The sequence below is a fragment of the Tiliqua scincoides genome, chromosome 2 (genome assembly GCF_035046505.1).
Source record: "Tiliqua scincoides isolate rTilSci1 chromosome 2, rTilSci1.hap2, whole genome shotgun sequence".
In the NCBI taxonomy this organism is placed as follows: Eukaryota; Metazoa; Chordata; class Lepidosauria; order Squamata; family Scincidae; genus Tiliqua; species Tiliqua scincoides.
The window spans coordinates 199,866,889-199,890,523 of NC_089822.1; the positions used below are offsets into that span (position 1 = coordinate 199,866,889).

Below are 23,635 nucleotides of genomic sequence, written 5' to 3' on the forward strand. Positions count from 1 at the left end.
GTGTGTTGGCCTGTGTAATCGGAAAAATGGAATTATAGTGGAACTATGAGGTGGACATACTTACACTTGATGATTTGTACATTTTCCTCTACACACATGGTTAGGAGTTCCAAGATCCTGATTCTGCAATAAAAGCAATACACATTTCTCCACATTTGCACACGGAACCAATATAAACACCCACTGCACACATCACAGTATTGTGAAGGCAAAACCTGAATCCGATAACACCCTATATTATTTGAGTAAAGGACAAAGAGAAGACTCCATTATAGCCTTCTTTTATGATGGAGATTATGTAAACAAAAGGCAGCAGAAGATGAAAGTCAATGATTGCTTTGACAGAGGGAAAGGGAGAGAGACCCTCCTCCCCATGCTTGGCTAGGTACTGAGATTAGTTTGCTGCAATGATTCCCTCTTACAGCAAGCAGTGTGCATGCAGAGCACGGAGGTCATTTGAAGAGCAAGGGGGCTGTCACACATTTTCATTCAAACACCAAGGGACCAAGAGGCACATGCTTCCATATTAACATTTTGCAGCTACTATGAACGAATGAAATGAGCCTCAAGACTTTTATAGAGGGGCAAACAGAAAATGATTGTCCCCTTGCTAAATACATACCAGTCTGCAGAGCACTGTTTTCCTAAAATCTTGACTCCCCCCCCCCACATCACTTTGCCCTTTTTGATGCAGCTGAAGAGCAACTTCAGATTTACAAATTGCCAGGAGTGGGGAGAGAGGAAAACATTAATGGCTCACCCTGCTTCCCATTTTCATCTAACATCTGAGGTGGAACTCATTTGTTTTGCTATGTAAACTGCTTTGTGAACATTTGTCAAAAAGCAGTCTATTCATAAGAACATTGACATAAGTACTGAACACACACACACACACCCCCATAATGGGCAGTGGGCATCATGGATGCATGAGGTCTAGATGTGGAGGCAGTTCACAAGACTTCCCACCATGGAAAGAGTTTGGCAAAGTCTGCTTAAGACAGACAGTGAACACATAAAGAGAAGGTTCTTACCTCCCTATAACATAAGGAGCCCGTCAGGGCCTAACCTCTTGTGCTGATTTTCTGAATCTGGCAATCATTCAGAATATATCTTCCTCCAGACTCCAAAGCAAGCAACTCTAAATGCTACCCATTTTGTTAACTCTTCTTAAAATTGAATATTGTTAAGAGTAACATTTTTTTTTAAGTGTCCTTCAAATCTGAATTTTGGAAGCAAAATTTAATTATGTTTAACATTAAAAAGGTCAAAGTTAAATTCCAGATGCTACCCATTTTTTTTTAAAGGACCCATGAATTCAATAGTATACATAACTGAGAAATTTGAACAAATTAAATTAAAATATAAATTTTAAAAAATTTGCAAGCAAATTCAAATAAGAACTTTCCTCATGTTGGTTTTGAGTTTACTTAATGCACTGATTAAAAGCACAAGTTAATGACAACCATTAATGAAGTGACAGTGTTCTTTTCATGAAGGTGCCTTTTATCACTCTGTCCCAGTTCCATACCTCCCATAGACTTCTCTGGGACAAAAGCCCCAGGCACCAGCTGATAGGACCCTATGGAAGCCTCTCTGGGGCTCCCAAGGGGCGGAAACTGTGCTTCCTGTTTCCTGGAGGCACAGTTTAAAGCATTGGGAACCTCACAGAGGTTTTCCCTGTTGTAGCTAGAGGTTGTGCAAGGCTCTGTGAGCCTCTGGTGAGTAGGGGGTAGTGGATTTCTGCACGGGGGGGGGGGGCAATGATAGCCCGCAGAGGGGCTCCATCGTGGAGCTTTGCCCCAGGCGCAGGGCTGTGGGGGTCCGCGGCTGCTTTGTTCCCCAACTTTTGGCACCCCTATTCCCAGCAGAGCTGACAGCATGTTGATGAGACACTGAAATGTTCTTGAAATGGAGTCCAGTTATGCAAAGAAAGAGAAGGGGGGAAGATTTTTACCTCCAGCTCCTTTAAAATGCTATGTGACTCTCAGTGCTTCTCTAAGTATTCTGGGCTGCCTTAATAATGATTGCCTACCCCTAGTGCACACACAAAGCCTCTCTACCACTGCATTTAGTGCAACAAATATGCTTTCAAAACAGGTATTTATGTGCCCTTTGCAAAGAGAAGCACACTTGGAAAAAACATCCTTCATTTATTGCTACTTAACCCAGCAAGGCAAGCAAAATGTTGGAAAGAGAGGGAGCACCTGCAGTTCATGCAGGCTAGAGAAGGACTGGTTTGAAAAACCATCCCACAAATGTCACACATCTCAAGCACTAGGTGGAACAGGGCCAGATTTCAGAAATGAAATACCCTTGGATCATAAAGGCTAGAGAATAACAAGGCACTTCTGAAAGGAAGTGGATTTGGAAGAAACAGTTGTTCAGTCATAGCAGAAATTCTCACCTTATGGTGCAGCCACCTTGTATTTTAGCTTACAGTGCCTAAACTAGTCACTGTTTAGTGTAGTATTTTTATGTTGCCAACATTTGTTTAAATACAGCACGTGTAATGAAAAGGATATCAGCTTCATTACATCTGCAAGTACTGTATTTAGTTTTTCTATCTGTTGCACAAAACATTAGGTAAATGGGGAAAAAAAGATTGATTGCTCTTCTACATGCACTCACTTGAGATCCCATTAGCATGATTTACAGCACAATCCTATGCATGTCTACTCAGAAATAAGCCCCATTGTGTTTAATTGGACTTACTCCCAGGAAAGTGTGCATAGGATTGCAGCCTTAGCGCCATATCCTATCCAAATTTCCAGCACGGATGTAGCTGTGCCAATGGGGCATGCACTGCATCCTGCTGTGGGTGGACAATTATGGAGCCCTCCTCAAGGTAAGGAAATGTTTGTTTGCTTACCTTGGGTCTTCATTGAGGTTGCATCAAGGCTGGAAAGTTTGATAGGATTGGGCCCTTAGTCCTGCATAAACTTGCCTAGGATTGGGTGCTGTGTTATTTACAATACCAAAGTATGTCTACTCCAAAGTAAACCCAATCAAGTTCAATGCAACTTACCATACTCCCAGGTAAGCGTACATAGGATTACAGCCCATGTGAGCTAATGAACAAAGCAGAAAATAAAATGCAGTTTGTTTGTTTTTTAATTATTATCTCCTCTGCAGCTTACAGTTATCCATTTATAACTTATTTCTCTAATGCCCTCATGAGAGTGGTGGAGTGAGGAATACTGGGAGCACCTTCCACATGAGCAAACTGTGTTTGGGTTCAATCCTGTCCAAGCTCACCTAACAAGCCCTGTTGGCTTAGCACTCCAAGCATGAGTTTTGTGGGTGGTAATGCCCTGGAGCAGCAATGCCTTGTGAGCTTGCTGCCTTCCTTGCAAATCACATAGCTTCCTCCACTTGGCAATGAGGTGTGCTCTCTAACCTCGGGTCCCTGGATTTCATCTCAGCTGCAGCTCTGAGGAGATCATCTCAGCAGCAGTGATTGTGCTTATTCTCTGCTCCCTTTTCGCCTATTTGTTGTTTTGTTTAAGAGGCTGAGTTCCGCATTTTAAACAGGCGTCTGTGGAAACCCAATTACCTCCAGAAGGCGACCTGATAAAAGCAACGTAAGTGGCTCTGTGAAAATCTCCTTGTGCAGCAGCCTAGAGGAGACCAGCACAACAAAAGTCCCTGAAAATTGAGTTAACCAGTCCTAATCCCTTAGAAAGATGAGGAGCTTTGATAATTATTTTCTGCAGAGGCTGGCAAGGGAGGGGAGGCGTCAACAAATATGTGCCCTGCACTAATAGGTTCAGGTTGACCTGCCCTTCTCTAGCCCTCAGGCTTTTATTATTTTCTCTCATGCACTACCTCCTGCTCTCACACACACCCACAGACCCCCAGGGAAAACTGGCCAAAGAGGTTGACCAAGCACCCAAAAGACGATACACAAATTAGAATAATATGGGATTGAAGGAGGGCAAAAAAACTGCTGATGAGGTTGAGTTTCTCATAATTTTGAAGCTGCACCAGATGGTTCCTGGCACTATTCTTTGGTCAACACAGTGGGCAAGTAGCAACGGGCTAACATTTGATTTAACCAGCATAGAAAAATGGTTTCTTCAAAATGAAAATGCTGAATGGCACTCCAAGATGGTGTTTAATCCTGCCACTCAATATATTTTGCTAGTCTAGAGAGTCTCTTTATAGCCATAGTAATCTTAATTTATCTGAGCAAGACTCTCCATCTCCCAGTTGCTGAACTGTTCACTGCTCAAGAGGGCAGTATTAGTTGAGGGGGCACTGTATTTATTCACAAATTATCATACAGTGGGCTATATTTGTAGCCAATAATATGGCAAATATTTGTAAGTATGCTTTTTGGGAGGGATAGTAGATTAGGGAGTCCCTTTGCAAAGATACTTGCACCCAGATGGTTCCAGGTTCAGTTCTTTGCACCTGCAGGTGGGGCACAAAAAAATTCCTATGTGAAATCTTGGAGAACTGCTGCCTCCTGCCTGTCAGTGTTGGCAGTACTGAGCTATATGGATCCATGGTCTGGCTCAGTAAAAGCAACTTCCTGTTTGATACATCATGTCACCACATTTGGAATACTGGTATGCATGGTTCTCTCCTGGCCCTTGTCCTATTTTGTCCTCCTAACCTGTGAGATAATTTAGGCTGAGAGAGATTGACTGGTTCGTGGACATACAGTGGCCAAGCTGGGTTTGAACCTGGCTTCATGATGGAGTAGACATTTGAACATTGGACTCCCTAATCCTAGTCCAATACTGTATCACTATGCCATGCTGATGCTCTGAATCAGAACTGCAAATTAAATTCATGTGCATAATTTATCTTTTTTGGCACCATTTATTTTGACTTTGTCATGGGAAGAGAAAAAGAACTGTGAAAGACATCGAAGCTCTATTCCCAACCACTTAGAATCTTATTGAGCCACCCTTCTAGCCTTTGAGATGCCATCAGATATTACCCACACAGAAATACCTGGCTATCGACCTTCCACACTGGGATCAAGATGAGATTAAAATTTCCACTCCTGATGCAAAGGATGTAAAACAAAGAAATTACACTAGAGCTTCCTGTAAAGAAAGAAGTGATAAGGAAGTGTGACAAACTTCGGTATGGTATGGGGGCATCCATGTGACAAAAAAAGAAAGTGGAGGAGGAGATGCTAAAGGGCTAAGAGACCTGACCTTATGTTTCCTAGGAAGAGCAAAGAACACATGACTCACTTTGTAGATGTAAGAAATCAGAAAAAAAGATAAGGCTGGCATGGTGGTTAATTAAACTCAGCTCATGGCAGCCACATGTTTGGATTCTGACATGCAGAGTGCCAGGGCCACAGGAGCAAACTGAAGTAATATACAGCCATAAAGAATAACATTCAACAGATAGTGCATTTGAATCTCACCCTGAAGACAACTGAGCCAGAAGTGTTTGTCGGGCTTCGTGTGGGGGCAGGGAGGTTGTAGTACCTGGAGCTTTGTTCCCTGCCTCCCAGACCTTCCCAGCAAGAGAGAGGAGGCCTAACAAAGGGTGGAGAGGAGTGCCTCAGGATCCTCAGCTGGTTGACCAAAGGGAGGGGGTTACAGTGCATTTCTCAGTTTTGAAAAAGCTGATACATAGATCTGGATAATAGAGTATCCATAAAGTATATCAAATTTTAAAAGATGTGGTACTTGTGACAATTAAAATAATGCACTCCTTCCTTTAGTACACCTCATTTTAAACCCAAGCAAATAGCTGTACCGTCATTGCCACAATATGTGACAAAATGTCTAGATTTTTTTTGCTTCAATTAAGGGTACTATCCTAAGGTGTGCCAGAGGCGTGGTGGGGGAAGTGAGCCGGGTGGGAGGTGTGGGACTGGTGGAGTTCAACTTTGCCAGATCCAGAGCCCATGTCTGGCCCATGTCTGGCCTTGCGACTGACAAGAAGGCTCTTGATCCTGCGGCAAACCAAGGGCTGCTGCAGAATCAAGTAGCCCCATTGCAGGGCTGCTTTCCTTACCTAGGGGAAGGGGACAAATGTCCCAAGGAGCTGGCAGTGGCTGCCTGGTGCGCTTAGGATACTGTGGCAGCCATTTTGTTGCCATGGCAGTGCTGGCACTCCGGGTAGCTTAGGATTGGGCTGCCCCATTCTCTTAGTGTAAGGGTCACATAGTGCTGAACTATTGCTGTGAAAAGAAGCAATGCCCTATCATTTAAAAAAAAAAGAAAGAAAGAAAGAAACCCTCAGGAATGTGGAAGTAGGCGGAATGATTTATCTAAGAGGTCAGGTTGTTACACTTCTCACTTATTTTGGTTTCTTGGAGGAGTATTTTGTTTCATGGCAACATAACACAAAAAGTTGAGCCATGTTGAAGGTTGCTTTTTATGATGACGGACTGACAGTGTGCTGTTCTGTTGCTATCTCTTGGCCTTTTAAGGCTATAAGATCAGCATGGAAACTTTACTGGGGGTCAGATGCTCTAAAGTGGCACTCACCCAGTGCTGTCAATAAACCCAGATACAATTTTCTCTCACCAGGCTTGGTCTCTGGCATAATTAATTTGTCCTGCGCATGGCTGTCTTCACTCCACACAGACAAACCTTGACTTGTGACTTATTTTATTCTGGAATCCTTAGCAGTGTGAATTCTGATTCATGGACCCAGAAAGTGTGGTGCAGAGACAGAAAAGGCAGTGGACTAAGCTGGATTTTTAAACACCGAGTGTTTCTCCAGCCTCAGAAATTGTCTGGTAGGAAAGCATTCTTGTCACTTCCCAACCTGCCTCCCCAGAAGGAACTATTTAGTTATTTCTAAAGAGCAAAGGGGGTGATGAGCACTTCTTCTGGAATGCAGAATCCTCCTCTGTCTTTAGAAGGCCAAAGGAGTCAAATGCAGTAAGCGGAGCTGAGAGTAGGAAGGAAGAACTTGGTACCCAGAGGATTTTGTTTTTCCACCAGCTGGCAGGGCTCCTGGTCTTGCCCTCAGCCCTACCCCTGGCACAGAGCAAAAAATCCTTTTATCATTGTGCAATAAATTGTATGCTTGTTCCAGGAACATGCAGAGCTGTGCTCTGCTATCCCGGTGTGAAGGGCTGGAAGATGGAGAGGCATCTGATTATCTCTCCTGCAAATGTCAATGTGTTCCCTTCCGATTAAGGGGAGTATTATCTATTTATACTGGTTTCCCACCCTTTCATGGGACCAGGGATTAATAATTAGGACCAGTAGAATTGACTCAGGAAGGCAGAATATAGCTCTCCAGTTCCTATGCTATAGATTTCTTACTGGTCAACCAATGGTGAATGTTTTTCATTTTTAAACAGTGCCTCAGTTCTGCTAACAGGAAAATCCAAAATCTGCAACCAGCATATGCTGTGCAAACCAAGCAACTTTTAAAAAACTCTTTTAAACTCATTTACAGCTCCATTCTGAGCATCTTTACTGAGAAGCAAGTCCCAGAGGTTCAGTGGGATTTAATCACTAGTGAGTGAGTTTAGGGTTGAGTATTTCGGTCCAAATGAATATTTTGCACAGCTTTAACTTTCTGACAATGCTAACACATTAGTATTATGGGTAGTAATAGTGCACAATAATACTGAGGGCAGAGAATGAACATAAGACTTGCCTGAGAGAAGTCTTCTGACATTAGAAATAACTGTCAGATGAGTCTATATCACAAAAAGTTCCTGAAGCTGACCCTATTTCAGTCCTGGTTTTTGGAGGAGCTCTGGGCAAAAGCCCTGCAAGGGTCTCCCAATGGTATGCTTCCTCATGCTTTGGAAAACACATGCACACACCAACTATACCCCCATGCTGCCTGGAATCCAAGCAGTGGACAAAAGACAGTCCAGCTTCACTATTGCCACTGTAATTATGGGTGTCAGCACAGAGGACTAGTGGTCTCTATTACTGCCTGCTCCCCATCAATTCCTGGTAATCCTCCCCACTGAGCCCTGTGTCCCTGGCCGACTGATCAGATGATGGTAGGGAGTAGCAGCAACAAGATTTGTATAGGGGGAAGAAGAGGATGGTTTGCTGCCATCACTGCTCCCCCACTGCCACTCCTTGAGTCCAAGGCTTATCAAGAGGCACTGGGAGCAGGCAGTAGCAGTCAATCATCCTCTTTCTTTCTCTGGTGATATTTAATCATTTCCAGATGCTCCCACCCCAGATATAGCATCAGGGGACAGGACATTCAGGAACTGCAAAATGATATTAGGGAAAGAAGATGGTCTGCTGCAGTTGCTGGTAAGTGACTGCAATCTCCTGGTAAGCATCCACATGGGTCCAGCTTGCCGGGGGGGGGGGGCAGTGGAAGCAGCTGGCTCTCACTGCCTTAGGGGTTGGTTGGGCAAAGCTATGGGCTCTTGTATGAGCATAAGCCCCCAGCAATTAATCCCCAATCTACACCTATGGAGCCACTCTTGAGCTGGCCCACCAAACATGTATCTCAGACCTACATCATTGCATCCATCTACATATGTATTTTATTTTGGCAGTGAAGCCTGTGACACCAGGTGGTTGAGCTGATGTGATTTTATGGAATGTTTGTGAACATTCAGACTACTGAGAGAATAAAGGTGTGAGCAATGACAGGTTCATAGTCCAACCAAAGTAAATAGGGCCAGTTGCACTGTGATTAAAATATCTTGCAGTCCTATGAAAGGAGAAGCTACTTGGGGCAGACTAGGATTAGAAAGCTGGCAGTGAAAAAATCTCACACTGGTGTGCCGCAAATGGTCTCCAGGTGTGCCGCGGGAATTTGGGAGAGAGTCATTTATTAGTAGGGCCGATTGGGGGATGTGAGTCCCCCACCAACAGCATGGTATGCCTTGTCAGTGGTCAAAACACTGATGGTGTCCCTTGACCATTTTAGTGCCCTTTTGGTGTGCCACAGGATGGAAAAGGTTGATAATCACTGGGATAGAGCTAAACTTGACAGAGACAGATGGGAGGAGTTAGGGACAGTGGACTTGAAAGCCATGGGAGAATAGGGCGTCTAGAGTCAGAGAGGATTTCTGTACCTTTCCAAACTGCACTGAGTGGAAAATTCTGGTGCTGTTACTTCAACCACCACTGTAGCATTGTGACTTCGCAATCCTAAGGAGCAGTAAAAGTTCAGAAGCAGCAAAGTGGGGTGCAGAATTTCACATATTGAATTAAATTAGCCTGCCAGTGCTTTGAGTTCAAGTTTCTAATATTACAAAGTTGCATCTTCTGTCCATTTCTGTTAATAATAATAATAATAATAATATTGTATTGGCAACCTTCAGTCTCGAAAGACTATGGTATCGCGCTCTGAAAGGTGGTTCTGGCACAGCGTCTAGTGTGGCTGAAAAGGCCAATCCGGGAGTGACAATCCCTTCCACACCGGGAGCAAGTGCAGTCTGTCCCTGGTCTGTCTCCCTGGCTATGGGCCTTCCTTCTTTGCCTCTTAGCCTCAGACTGTTGGCAAAGTGTCTCTTCAAACTGGGAAAGGCCATGCTGCACAGCCTGCCTCCAAGCGGGCCGCTCAGAGGCCAGGGTTTCCCACTTGTTGAGGTCCATCCCTAAGGCCTTCAGATCCCTCTTGCAGATGTCCTTGTATCGCAGCTGTGGTCTACCTGTAGGGCGCTTTCCTTGCACGAGTTCTCCATAGAGGAGATCCTTTGGGATCCGGCCATCATCCATTCTCACGACATGACCAAGCCAACGCAGGCGTCTCTGTTTCAGCAGTGAATACATGCTAGGGATTCCAGCACGTTCCAGGACTGTGTTGTTAGGAACTTTGTCCTGCCAGGTGATGTCGAGGATGCGTCGGAGGCAGCGCATGTGGAAAGCGTTCAGTTTCCTCTCCTGTTGTGAGCGAAGAGTCCATGACTCGCTGCAGTACAGAAGTGTACTCAGGACGCAAGCTCTGTAGACCTGGATCTTGGTATGTTCCTGGATCTTGGTATAATAATAATAAGACCTGGATCTTGGTATAATAATAATAATAATAATAATAATAATAATAATAATAATAATAATAATAATAATAATAATTTTCCTGCTTCCTGACAAATAGGAAGTCAGAATGCAGAAACCTGCCCTGAGAAAGAAGGCAGTGCAGTGATTAGAGTTTCATAAACTTTTATGGAAGCTTATGGACAGATTTTTTTAAAGGACAGACTTTTAGATGTTCACTTTTTTTCTCTGTTCCCCTCATAGAGTCTGCCAACCTTCTAGCACCAGCATCAGGGTGGAGACCAAGGTAAGAACAAAATTTTCTGTTTTGTTATCTGTGCTTTTTCCTTAATTAGAGCAGCCTAATTTATCAGCATGATGTGCAAAAGGTTGCTAAGTATTTTATCATGAAGTATATTCTGCTTTACATTCAGGGCTGTCGGAAAACCTGGGAGATGGTTGGATTTTCCCAAAGTTGAACTTAATAGATCTTTTGGTAAGCTGCAGCAGTTTAGTATCAGTTCAGCATCCAGATTCCAGTGCGTGCAATATTTGGGTAGTCTGTAGATTATTCAGCCCAAGGAATAATTTGCTAGAAGATAAACAGAATTGCAATGATTTGGGAGTTAGGAGCATGATCTGCTTCCAAGGCGATCATAAGTGAAGTGCCACTTTTAGACCTTCCAGACTGTAATTTATTGAGCAATAAATGCACAGTTGTTACTTGGTTGTTGTGGGAATGTTGATACCTTTTCCCCACATAGTGCATCTGTTGATGGAAAAGTACATTTTTTCAGCAATAAACCACATACATTGGCTAGCGCCCATGCTATCTCTAGTGACCATGATATTGCTAGTTCTCCGCCCACCATCTACAGCTCAGAGACTGAGCTGTGAATGAGGAGTCCCACAGTTGGAATTTCACCTTTGCCATGAATTCTCACTAGGTGGCTCCCTGCTGTCCCATTCTAGCAAGAATACTACTCAAGCAGCCTTTGCAGACTGGATTAAAAAAAAAATACCTGGCAAACATAAGCAAAGTTACTACCTTCCTCCTCAGAATTGCCCCATGGTTTTGTGATGCTTTCTTTATTACTAACATTTAAACTGTGTGCTCCTTCTTTCTAGTGCTAGAGCAGACATCTGCTTGCTTAACCAGAAAAAAAAAAGAACAGTGATTCCCCTTTTCCCCTGCAAAAAAATTGGTGGTCCCCCCTCCCCTGCAGCAAAAGTCTATTCCTCTTCCAGTCCAATGGGAGGGACAGAATTGCTTTACTAGGCCTAGAGTTAAGGTTTATATTAAATGAAAAAAATCAAGGTTAACTGAAAATCTCAAACTGCCCTTCTTGGTCAGTCTTTCAGGTCACTATATGTCCAGACTTACACCAGAAACCCCTTTACTGAGACAGAATAGGAATGTGGGTGATGTTTCTGCCTAGCTTCTTTTCATAGATGAAAGCTCACTGATCTGCAAAAAAAGCAATATCGCATCCTATGACATTCTGCAGAACCTAATTAGAAAATTTGGCTGGGGAAATTATTCCATACCGGCGGGTTCTTTGCACACACCATCTGCCATTCAGCTTGCCCTTGGGAAAAGCAAAAAAGCAATAAAAAATGGCAATGTTCTCTGCAAGTTACTCAGGCTTGGAGAAGCTTGGTTAATGGATAGTAGTGCCATAGCAAGAGAAAAAGTGCAGTGATAAATTGTGCAGGGTACGAGGAGCAGCGATTCATGTGTTAGTGTGCTGGGCAAACTACTAATTTGCACCACTAAATGCCCTTCCCAGAGAGTGTAACGTGGCAGCCGTTGCTGCTACTTCAGTACCATGCAGGTGTATCACTGCTGAGGGAGGTCATAGCTCAATTGGAGAACACATGCTCTGCATGCTGAAGGTCCCAGGTTCAATCTCCAGTATCCCCAAGCAGCATGGATGGGGAAGGCCCCTTTTGCTTCCTCTAGTTTCACATCCTCTGGTTGCCTTCAAGCCTTCTATTTACTGCCAAGTGTTAGAATAATTGGGATGAGGTTATCTCCTCCTTAAAGACTTCAGGGCAACATACATGTACCTCCCCACCATCTTTCTATCCTCAGAACAATTCTGTGAAGTGGGTTAGAAAGATACGAGTACAATGACTGGCCTAAGGTAACCCCATGAACTTGATGGCTTAGCATTGATTTGAACCTGGATCTTTCTGGTTCTAGTCCATCATCCTGACTACTACTTCATACATACAGGCTCTTTGTTCCCTTTCCTGACTTTAAGTGTGTGCTGTTTGTATTTCCTCTTCAGTCTTTACTTGAAATACTGGTCTCAGTAAGACAGCCTTCTCACTGAAGAATTCTGTACAGGTTCTACACACCCACTTCACCAGTACCATATGCTCAAAACCAAAAAGGCTAGTAACTCACCTGCATTATAGGTATGAAGAGTCAGGCATTGGCTCAGCACTAGCAAAGTTCTGAACTGGCTGTACTGGTACTGATAGTAATAGTGAAACCATCATCTGACAGACGTGAGGTGACAAATCACCTAATGAGCTGAGGCATTGCTGAGAATGAAAGCCTTAAGAAACCAGCCCAGGGAACAAAAGAGGCATATGTCAGGAGATGATCGATGGGCTCTTTAATTCCACCTGGCTGTCATACTTATCTGTAATGAATTTCTACTTGGATGTATTATTTTTAATACAATGGGAAATAAAGGCTCCCCTCCCACCTCCATGGTGCTTGGGGAGCTGGAACTTAAAATGCTTTCAGCTCTACCACAGCTGAATTTGAAAGGAGGCCACTGTACATGTTCCCAGCCAGTGACAAGGATCATTAAGCTGCATGATTTCCTCTGGCCTGCTTGGATGGCTAAGTGACATTTGTGTGCCTTTTAAAAATTGGTCCTATTGCCTTTCTCTGATGTGTCTAGTGGCCAGCTAAAAATACAAGGGCCATGATTCTCACTGGGAAGAATGGGACCCACTTGTGGGTTGCCAAAACCTCAGTGCTGGAGCACAAAGGTGCCTGTTAGGGCTGAACCAAGACAGTCTGCTGCTTGAAGCAAAAGATCAGCGATAGCAGTCCCCTCCTACAGGTACAAAAACCAACATAAAATCATGGATTACTGTATCAATAATTCAAAGGAAGATAATACATACTTTTGGTTTGCTTCATAAAAACTAACAAAGTATCAAAGAGCAAGCTACAGAACTCTTTGTCAAGCATATAGTTTCCAAAAGGACAGGGGGAGCAATGTTATGGGCCCCAGCAACCTGCAGTCTGAAAAATATAAAGAATACTTGGAGACTTAGATCAGCCCTGCACAGTATGAGATGGTTTTAATATACTCACAGGGCTGATCAGACAAAGAAAGGAGATCCAAAATGGTTACGCCCTTCTCCTGCCCTTTCTGGAATGATGGGCAGCCTGGTCCAGCACAAAATTCCCTTAAGCCGATGCAGCGAGGCCAGTGTGTGCTGTGCTGCATCCTGCAGGGGAATTTTGCAGGCTGGAGGTCTCCTCGAGGTAAGACATTTGTCCCTTTGCCCTGGAGAAAGCCCCAGCCAGCCCACACAACAGGTCTACTCAGACCCGTGCAAGCTATATTGCTGGTGCAATTTCACGTGCACCTGTGTCAAAGGATCGGACCTGGAAAGACAAATAGGATGTGGCCCACACCACTGCCTCTGATCCCACTTCCCTCCTGGGCCCGACCCGCCCACCCCTGCACTGTCCTGCCTTCCCCCACCCCATTACTCCCTCCCCGCCCTCCCCACATTGTTGCCCTTCCCCCATGCTGCAAGGCATGGAACTAACTCATACTGCTCCTTCCACTGGCCACCACACCAGCGCCAGCAATTGCTATGCCATTGCAAAGTGCTTATCGGCATTTTTGTGACAGCAAGCACTGGTGTAGCATGCACTGTGCCAGCACACATGCTGCTCTGGATTGTGCCAAAAGCCTATAAATTAACTCAGTCTATTCTCCAGTCCAGCCTTGAAAAACCCAGGTTCTTGCCAATGCAGAAATCGGGGGGGGGGGGGTGGCGGCGGCAGCTAAATTGGACCAGTTTGGAGTGGAGATTGGGAGAGGGCTAAACTAGAGCAAACAAGGGGGTGGGCAATACTAGGCATCAAACTGGGGAGAAAGAGAGCATATTGGCGGTAAAAGGTCTGATTTAGAGTGGAAAGGGTTAGAAGAGAGAAAACAACATCAGAGGCTGGGAGAAAAGAAAGGGAGATCAGAAAGAAGGAAATGTTGGAGGTAAGGGAATAAAAGAGGGAAAGCAGGGAGAAGATGGAGGGCAATGTTAGAGGTAGTGGTGGGAGGAAAAGAGTAAAGTTGAGGGAGAAGAGTTGAAGGTGACATGGTAAAAAGAGAGAGACATCCACCTGTCCATTCACGGGGGACAGGGCAGTTTCCTTGCCTGCCAGCATGACCAGGGCCAAGAACAGCAATGTGGTCCAAACAGCACTAACAGTCATACAGTGATTACAGGTATAACCTAAGTATCCACAGATTTTTCTGTCTCAAAGCTGATGAGAAGGACCCTTTAAATTAAAGGAAAACAGTCCTTTAATAATGCCAGAGAGGGCAGCCGGCTGACAACCTATCAATCATTCTCTCGTGAAAGAAGGCTAAATGGCAGCGATGATCACCTTCTCTATTCTTTCCCCCTTGCTGGGGCTCCTGGTGAAGGGAGGGATTGCTGCCTCCTAGTGAAGCCTAAGCTCCTGGAGAGACTGGCTCTGTGTGCATTTCAAAAGGTCAGCAAGGCTGTTTTTAAATCACCTGAGCAAAGAGACTTTGTTTTTTAAATTGATTTGCTATAGTGTGTTTTTGACATCCACGTGAGTTCTTGGAAGGGAACCCTCAGGAATAATGAGTCTCAACCTGTACTAACTACAGATACCTAGACACGAACATAGGATTTGAATGACCTTGCTGCAAAATTTAGATCAGTGCCGGTAGGATGGGGGTGGCATGCCTTTTGGCATATAGAGTATGTACAGGTTTGTTTCAAATGCTGTGTGCAGGCTTGCTAAGAAGTCAGAATTTTACCCAGACACTTTGGGTCAGATACTACCATGTGTGTCTGGATATGGCAATAGCTGTGTTATTAAAGTCTGTACCAAGATATTTAAAAACTCTCCTGCCTTAGTTCTCAACCGATCCCCTAGCCTGAGCATTCCAGCATGAGCTGTTTCTTAAAACATCTTCCTGAGAATGCAGGCTGAAAGCAAAAGGCTTGAACTGTTCATTTATTTGAAGCACCCCCAGTGATAATTCAGAGTATGTTTCACCTGCCATTGCAACCATGCTCCTCCCCCCCCCCACACACACACACCCCTTTATTCATTAGGCTGGTCTTGGCTTTCACTCTCTCACCCTAACTTACTCAATAGTAACATTAAGCAGATGCTTTTTACAGCTTCCCTCTCTTTTGACCTTTTTCTTCTTGTCCTTTAGCTGATCTGTGGGACGGCGCTAATCTCTTGTTCTGATAAGGGTGAATGGCCTTGGACGCAGAGAGCTTGGTGCTAGTCCCACTGGGCAGCCCAATCTCACCTTCTGTCCTCTGAATTCATTGGGAATTCATTAAGCTGTATAATGCATTAAAGCAGGTAATCCATAGGTAATGACCATGGAGGTAAGCAAGGGTGGCAGCAGCAAAATGTGCTTCAAAGGATTAGAACTGAGCAAATGTTGTGGGGGGGGGGGGGTTGCTCACAGAACAAGCTGTACCCAGTTTCCACCTTCTAATAAGAGAGTTCATAACCTGCCAGTGCTGTAATGGTAATGGTAAATTTTGAAGTGCAGGAGTTTATCATGACACCCACCCCCATAACCACTCTCCATTAAGACTGTGTAACAACAAAATTATTAGAGTGTTTTCCTCTCTTACCACTTTTTCCTACTATGAAGCTTGTTATCCTTCATTTAAACTAGCTCACTTCATCTCATCCTCTTGGAATGGTTTGCAATAGTTTAAAACAAATGATAAAAATTGAAAAATTGAATTAAAAACATCCCAGTTAAAATATAAAAGATAATGGTAGCCTAGGTATGTTTACTCACAATAAATTCAGTAGGACTTATTCCCAGGTAAATTTGTATAGGATTGTCACCTTAATGTCCATGAGCATCATTTTGTCTCTTGGGAAAAATGATGACTTAGTCCTAGACATTAACATAGGCAACTAGGCAAATTTCTCAGTTTGCCTCCTAATGAGCCTGATGCTTCCTCCTGTTGAAGTTCTTTGAAGATCATTTCAAAGGCAACACCTGACCACTCCTGCTGATGACATCATCTCTGCTGCTGTATGGGAATTTTCAGAGCTCTGCTTCCCCTGGACTGCATCCCTCATACCTCCAATCAAACTGTGATTTAAATGCTTCTCACCAAAATATAATCCAGACTACTGCCCATCACCTCCAATCCCTAGAGTTGCCAAATATGCCGATTGCATGTTTTTGATTGATCCTCAAAAATAGAAAGGGTAAACTTGCAATTGCAAGTGAGCAGTGGCTGATTTCTCTGCCTCCTCTGTCATTTCCGGGAACCCAAAATGAATCTGGTCAGGAAATCTGAGCATGCTGGATACCTTGCAGCTGAATTCTTTTGAAAACTCAGACTTTTGGCAGCCTATTGACTTTTGCAAGCCAAAGGAAGGGAGGCAGTCAGGAACAGTTTTTGAAAATAAACCTGCCAGTTCTCTGATTTCTATCTGTAAACTAACTAAGGATAATGATACTTCCCTCTACCTTGCAGGGTCATTTGTAGATATATTAAAGAAAATACGTATATCTATTTGCATGCTAGAGTCTGATATGAGGAATAATTTAGCTAAGTGATTCATAAAGTTTTTAATATTTCAATTGACTGGAAATGGCTTAGAGTGCAATTTTGTGCATGTCTGGGAAGTAAGTCCCACTGACTTCAATAGGATCTACAGTAGAACCTCTTTAAGTTGACCACCCAAAGGACTGGAGGAATTGGTCAACATAGGGAGGTGGTCAACATACAGGAGGTGGGGAAATGGTATTTAAATATTATCATGTTTAGCTCCCAGGACAACAAATACAAGGCCAAGTTATTATTTAGATTGGATTTTTAAAAAGTTTTATTGCAAATATCAATGAGAATTGATCCTCTTGTGATGCTTACTATTTATATCATCTATATCAAGAGACAGAGAATAAACAGCCCACAATCAGTGTTTTAAAAAAAACCCTGAAAATTCATAAGCTTAAAAAAAATTGTAAGTTTAAAAAAAATTCTTGGTTTCATGGCAGACAGGCAGACCAATGCTATCCCTTGCCAGCCCATAGCATGTAGCATGTTACATAGCCCCAACAGCTTTAAAAAAACACTTTTTTACTTAGGCTGTCTGGGCTCCACTGTGTCTCCTCAGATTCACTTAAATGCCAGAAGGTGTTTGATACGGTCCTTCACTGAAAGCTGTTGAGAAAACTCCACAGTCAAGGAATAAGAGGACAAGTCCTCTCATGGATTGGGAACTGGTTGAGGACCAGGAAACAGAGAGTGGGTGTCAATGGGCAATTGACAAAACAAGTGGAGAGAGGAAGAAAGTGGAGTGCCTCAAGGATCTGTCCTGGGACTGGTGCTTTTCAACATCTTCATAAATGACCTGGAAACAGGGATAAGCAGGGAGGTGGACAAATTTGTGGATGACACTAAACTTCTCTGAGTGGTGAAGACCAGACGGGATTGTGAAGTGCTCCAGAAGGATCTCTCCAAATCAGGAGAATAGGCAGCAAAATGGCAGTTGTGTTTCAATATAAGTGTAAAGTAATGCACTGGTGATTACTATGCACAAGCAGTATCACTATGCACAAGCAGTATCGTGTTCAGTGGGCAATTTACAGAGGGTAAATTAATACTCTGTGCAATGGTCGAAGTGGTCAAGATTCAACTTACGGAGGTGGTCAATATAGTGTAAAGTAATGCACTGGTGATTACTATGCACAAGCAGTATCTTGTTCAGTGGGCAACTTACAGAGGGTAAATTAATACTCTGTGCAATGGTCGAAGTGGTCAAGATTCAACTTACGGAGGTGGTCAATATAGAGAGATTGGTCTCTCATAGTGTATATGCAGTGTCAGTCCATACTGTGAAAATTAGGTCAACTTAAGGAGGTGGTCATTATAGAGAGGTGGTCAACTCTGGAGATTCTACTGTACTTCCAGGCAAGTTTGTATCAAATTGCAGCCCCAATCCTGAGCTCTTACTGCCAGTCTTCCACCGGTGCTGAGTGTCACAAATGTGCCATAAGGCACATCTGCAGCCTTCAGCACTGGCTGGCGCTGGGCTAGCACAAGTGGACCACCGCTGCATTGCCGCTCTACAGCTGCTCGAACCACCGGGCAGTGGAGAGGTAGGTGCGGGAGTAGGGGAGGCAGGGAAGAGGTGTTCTGGAGCAAGGGAGGACAGGGAGAGGGCAAGGAGGAGGCATGCTGGGGAGAGGGGGCAGGGTGGGAGGGAGGCTGAACCAGAGGAGCCCTGCAGCGGGCCCAACATGGAGGCTCTTGATTCTACGGCAGCCCAAGGGTTGCCAGAGAATTGAGTAGCCCCATTGCGGGGCTACTTGCCTTACACGGGGGAAGAGGACAGAAGTCCCCTTCCTCCCAGGAGCCACTGGTGGTTGCCCTGTTGTGCATAGGATGCCACAGTAGCCATTTCACAGTAGCCATGGCCGTCCTGGCGCAAGGCAGCTCAGGATTGGACTGTCTGGCTGCTGGCTCGCTGGCTGCTGTCCTATACACACTTTTCTGGGAGTAAGTTGTATCGAATTCAGTAGGACTAACTTCTGAGTAGACATACATAGAATCATGCTGCAAGTCTTGTCATGGGTTTTGATTGAGACATCTGTCCCATTTTGACCAATGAAGTTGGAGTTGGATTAGAATGTTCTTCAACTTGATTCTGCCCTGAGCTCTCATCTCCAGCTGCATTCGAGACTTTCAAGACAGCTTAGAGAGGAGAGGAGACCAAGCTTTGCTTAGAGATGTACCTCCAGCTAATCTTCAACTGTTTTTATGATTTCCATCTTAAAATGACAACTCAAAGTTCCTCACGAGGCTCTGGCAATACATCTCTGAAGCAGTCCCCTTTGTAAGGCAACTCTAGCAACCCTCCACATGCAGTTTTTAAATTTTTATTTATTTGAAAGTTTTATAAACTGCTTTCCCAAAGCAGTATACAGTTAACATGAAACATAAACATATAAAATGTATAAAAATAACAGTAATAAAATAAAAGCAATTGGCAATGATACAAGGAACAAATGACAAACATCTAATACAACAAGAATAAAACCATAAAATCTATACATGATAATGTCAAAAGGGGTTTAACATCACTAATGGCTCCTTTTTTTTCTCAGTTGTGTTCATCAGCTTTCAATGAAATTTCATAATCCATCATTTGGGTGCAAAGAGCCTTCTAGTTCTTGTACAAATCAAGGTCACTCCTGGAAAGTACAATGTCACCCTTCATAACTGCATGAATCCCAATTTTTCATCCATCCATCCATCCATCTAGCTGTCAGTGCTGCTCTGTGGTTGTCGTTACCTTTCCTTCATACATTAGCATCCTCTGCCCTCGCATTGGGGTGAAGCAAGGGCATGGGCTGTGCCCAGGCCAAAAATATTGTTGCATATTATTTAATTTCACTTAGCCCAAGTCCTAATACTAGCTAGTCACACACACCCCCACTAAGCCATTCACTTCAGTAGACTTGAGTCGGGGACAGTTAGAAGAAAAACACAGGAACAGGCCTGCAAACGAAGTTAACAGTACAACTGCACCAACCACACCAATTCCTATGTGCACCCTACTTTCTCTTACCCTACTTAACACCTAAGCTTATTGCATTCTTCCTACCTTTTTGGAAGCCTGCACCTGCTTTTCTAACTTCATTCCAGTGCAGCACTTTCAGGACTCAAAGGACTGCTCTTCTCCCATTGATGCACTTAGTGGGGAGAAAGATCCTGACTACAACTAATGAGTCATGGTGCTGATGAGGAGGCAGGGTCTTTCTAGCATGAGATTCCTCCTTTGCTGCCATCTTCCATCCATGATCTCTTCCACTCATGTGAAGTACTGTAGTGACCTGGAAATATTGTCATCACATCCAGGGGCTGATTTAGCCAACTTTTCCTTTTCCTAGATTCAGTGAATAGTCAAGGAAAGCCAGAACACAGCATGTGTTTGAAAGAATAAGATTTAGTGATATATCAAAGCAAGAGAGAGTTTATATTTAGGAAATGCAATAGGTAAACGGAAGCATATATATAGAATGAGCACTGGGCAAACAAAAACATTCAAAAATGTCCCTTCTGCTTGCTGGGGATTGCAGACAATAGCAGATGTGCTCCAATGGGACAAATCCTCAGGCATAACATCCCAGTTTCTTGTCCACTGGTGAAATCCAAAGGGGTGTTAGCATTCCCAGGAATTATATACCCACTCTCAGAGAACCTGCTGGAAGCAGTTAGGAGCTGCTAAAGACCTGCCTGTAATACAGAATGTCTTGGAGCATCTTCTTTCCCACAAACACAGAAGTCTCCCCACCTCCCCCGGTCTGGGCATTGCCTTATCTAAGGTATGTGGTGAGCTAACTAGGCACATGTCTAAACAGAAGCTATGAGCCTGCAGTCGTCAGGCTTTGCTAAATAAAGCAGGCTGACAGGCAAAGTGTGAACGCAGCAGTTCAAGTTGTACGAAGAGGTCAGACAGACAGGACAACTGGTAAACTTCACCTGAACTCTAGGCTACATTAAACCATTGCTGCACAACATCGCATATATGCAACAGGGACCCAATGTGTACATCTCTGGGCCGGCCAAAAATGGGTTAAGTAAAAAAAAAAAATGTGAAAACTCACGAACTCTTCATGATTACAGAGGTCTTCCAGTATACAACTACTATGAACATGCCCCAGTGCAGGGCCTAGGAGAGGGGGGTAAAGGGGGTAATTTGTTCCTGGGCCCAGAGTCAGAAAGGGGGCCCAGGAGCCAAAGGAGGGGCCCCAGAAATTTCCTGGGATCTGACATTTTCTTCTTGTTTCTTTCTAGCAACAACTCAGATTTGTTGCTTACATGGGATGCTGGGGACACTACCACGAGCGTGCAGCTGCAGCTACTGGCAAGCCATATATGCTGGGTCAGGGAAAGCATACATGATGCTCCTTAACACAGTATCAAACCTGGGAGGCAACTGGCCTGCTACAGTAGCTCTTTGACTTGTGAGATCAGCTTAGCATGAAGGAGCATGTAGGAGTTCAGGGACACAGTTGTGGGACTACAGAAGGATTTTTTGGGACACACAGGACACTTTCCATTCTGGTGTGAGCCTAAATATGATGATGCTCATTTTCTGCATGATTTTCTATATTTAAAAGATTTTAGAGAGACTTAGGAGTTTGTCTGGTTTTCCATATTACTGTATCTAGCTGCCAATGCCACCTGCGTGGGTAGATCTGGTCTCCAAAGACTTATCCAGCTGTCTCCACCCTCCCCCACTCTGTTTTACCCCCCCCCCCTTTGCAAAGGGGCCTAAAGAAACTTTGTACCCCTGATAAAATTCCTCTCAGTAGCCCTGCCCCAGCGTGCCACATTCTTCCTTCTTTTTGAAGACATTTTCTCGAACTTCAAAAACATCAGATCAGGAGCATTGTATAATCCTTTTCAGATGTGCCTTCCGCCTTTAAGCTGACGTAGCATTTGTGCTACTACCATTAGCTAGTCTGAGTTGAAATGTATCATAAACTGGAATCTCACACACAAAAGTCAGGCAAATTAATACTGTCTAAATGAAAACTATGATTGTGAGAGTGGTAGACCCTATGATGCTGGCACTCAAAGCTTACTCAAAGTGTACAGATTAACCATGTTATGTTTAAAGCAGCTCCCAACCCTCATTGTTTTTAACTGTGGGCCCTGGTCCCATGAACCATAATTTCAGTTTACTCGCCAACAAGCTAATCCGCTTATTGACCGCACACCAAGGGTTTTCAAACAGAGCAGCAAATATCCTTGGAGTCTTTCCAACAGCAGCCTCCACAGGCACTCCACCCTCATTGGTCTACCTCTCTCATTTTCCCTTTCTCCCTGGACATTCATGTCACACATCACAAAATGGCTTTCAGAATCTTCTGTCAAACTGTTCTTTCAAAGTTATTGAAAATTAAGGCCTGGACAAGGGAAATTAATGCACTTTTTTGCTGAGAAAGAATGCTGTCTTCAGATACAAAGAGTGATATCGTCACTTGGGATGTTTCTTTTTCCCAGACCGGGTAGATGGGGCTCGTCAGCCTGGGAAGGCAGCTCATCTGAGAAGGAAACTCTGACCTCAAACCTCCACTGCCTTGTGGCTACATCCTGTTGTGGAAAAGGCTTCAGGAGTCAACCTCGAGGCAAAATCAGGAGCCAGAGTCCCTGAGGCAGTTCATGGCTGAACACAGTCACGTTCTGGCAACTCCTGCAACGCTGCTGGAACCAACCGTATTGGCTTCTGCCTTTCCATTGGATCATTCCAGCGACGTGGAGAGGGGGGATTTGCTGCATGGGTAACAGCCTATCCTCCATACCTTCTTTACCCAGGCTTCACGCACTGGAGAGGACACTCCAACTTCGCCATACGGCGTCGGCACAACACGGGAAGCAGCAGTTACCGGTTATAAGTCTTCGCTCGATTGGCGTAGAGCGTGACGCCAGGGGCTGCTTCTGACGGTGGGAGAGACCATTGCATCTCATTGGGCAGCTACCGCCCGCCTTAAGCTGGGCAGTCCCCAGTCAGTAAGGTGTTGCCTCGCCACAGTCCGTTAACCTCATGGGGTGAGTGGAGTTTAGGGTGAAAACCGACAAGCGGATCGACAACTCTGCACCATGCAACAGAAAACAGAAAACTCCTGCCTTAAAGCTGGGCACCTGGAATGTTAGGACAATGACACCTGGCTTCTCTACTTGCTCCTGGTGTGGAAGGGACTGTCACTCCCGAATCGGCCTTTTCAGCCACTCTAGACGCTATTCCAGAACCACCTTTCAGAGCGCGATACCATAGTCTTTCGAGACTGAAGGTTGCCAACATGCATAGTTTCACTTATTAAAAAAATAATAATAAAAGACCTCTGCATTTGCAATCAAGTGCAAAAAAAAAATTGTTTTATAAAATAAAACTCAGTACTTGCTGGTTGGGGAAAATTCAAAAGTTTTATTAACTCTGAAATTCATGAAAAAGAACACATTTTTAAAAAAGAGTAATTAAGGACATTCACAAGCAATCAAGCAATGCTGGTTTCTTTGTGGGTGGGGCAGCAATGGGGCAATTGCTGTGGGCCTCTCTCACATGCATTAACAAAAAGTATATGCTAATGAAGAAAAAGGCCAATATTGACTCAGGGTGCAGTGAGCAGGAAGCTGAGTAGGGGGTTTCTAATAACCATTCACCCCCCCCCCCCAATTCCTCTCACAGTTGTAAAAAGATCCTGCAGTCTCCCAAATTGTGCAGTATTTTCATATTTGGAACAGGCTGCTCTTTAGTGAACAAAAGACATTTATTAAACATTTCATTTCATCCTAGTGACCAGCTTCCCCTGCTGAGACAAAGGCCTTGACTTAATTATTTTACAACCACCCTGCTAGATGTTGACTTCTTTACTGAATCCCACACAAACACATTCCATTTTCATTCACCCACACTTCCTTCATGAGCACACATTTAC

General features: G+C 44.1%; 1 protein-coding gene and 1 long non-coding RNA gene across 4 annotated transcripts in view; one reads left to right on the plus strand and one right to left on the minus strand.

The window, feature by feature from the left end:
- Positions 1-20,081, minus strand: part of LOC136641407 (uncharacterized) — a 33,891-nt gene extending 13,810 nt beyond the window's left edge. The window contains exons 1-2 of the long non-coding RNA XR_010793866.1: positions 19,795-20,081; positions 65-123 (exon numbers count right to left, since the gene is read on the minus strand). This is a non-coding gene — a long non-coding RNA (uncharacterized lncRNA). The remainder of the gene's footprint in view (positions 1-64; positions 124-19,794) is intronic.
- Positions 1-23,635, plus strand: part of CPLX2 (complexin 2) — a 147,020-nt gene that overhangs the window by 50,382 nt on the left and 73,003 nt on the right. For 2 of the 3 annotated variants that reach the window (XM_066617166.1, XM_066617165.1), the window contains one exon: positions 10,158-10,200. The exons of the other annotated variant lie outside the window; for it this stretch is intronic. The gene's annotated coding sequence lies outside the window, so the exon portion shown is untranslated. The remainder of the gene's footprint in view (positions 1-10,157; positions 10,201-23,635) is intronic. 3 annotated transcript variants of the gene reach the window in all.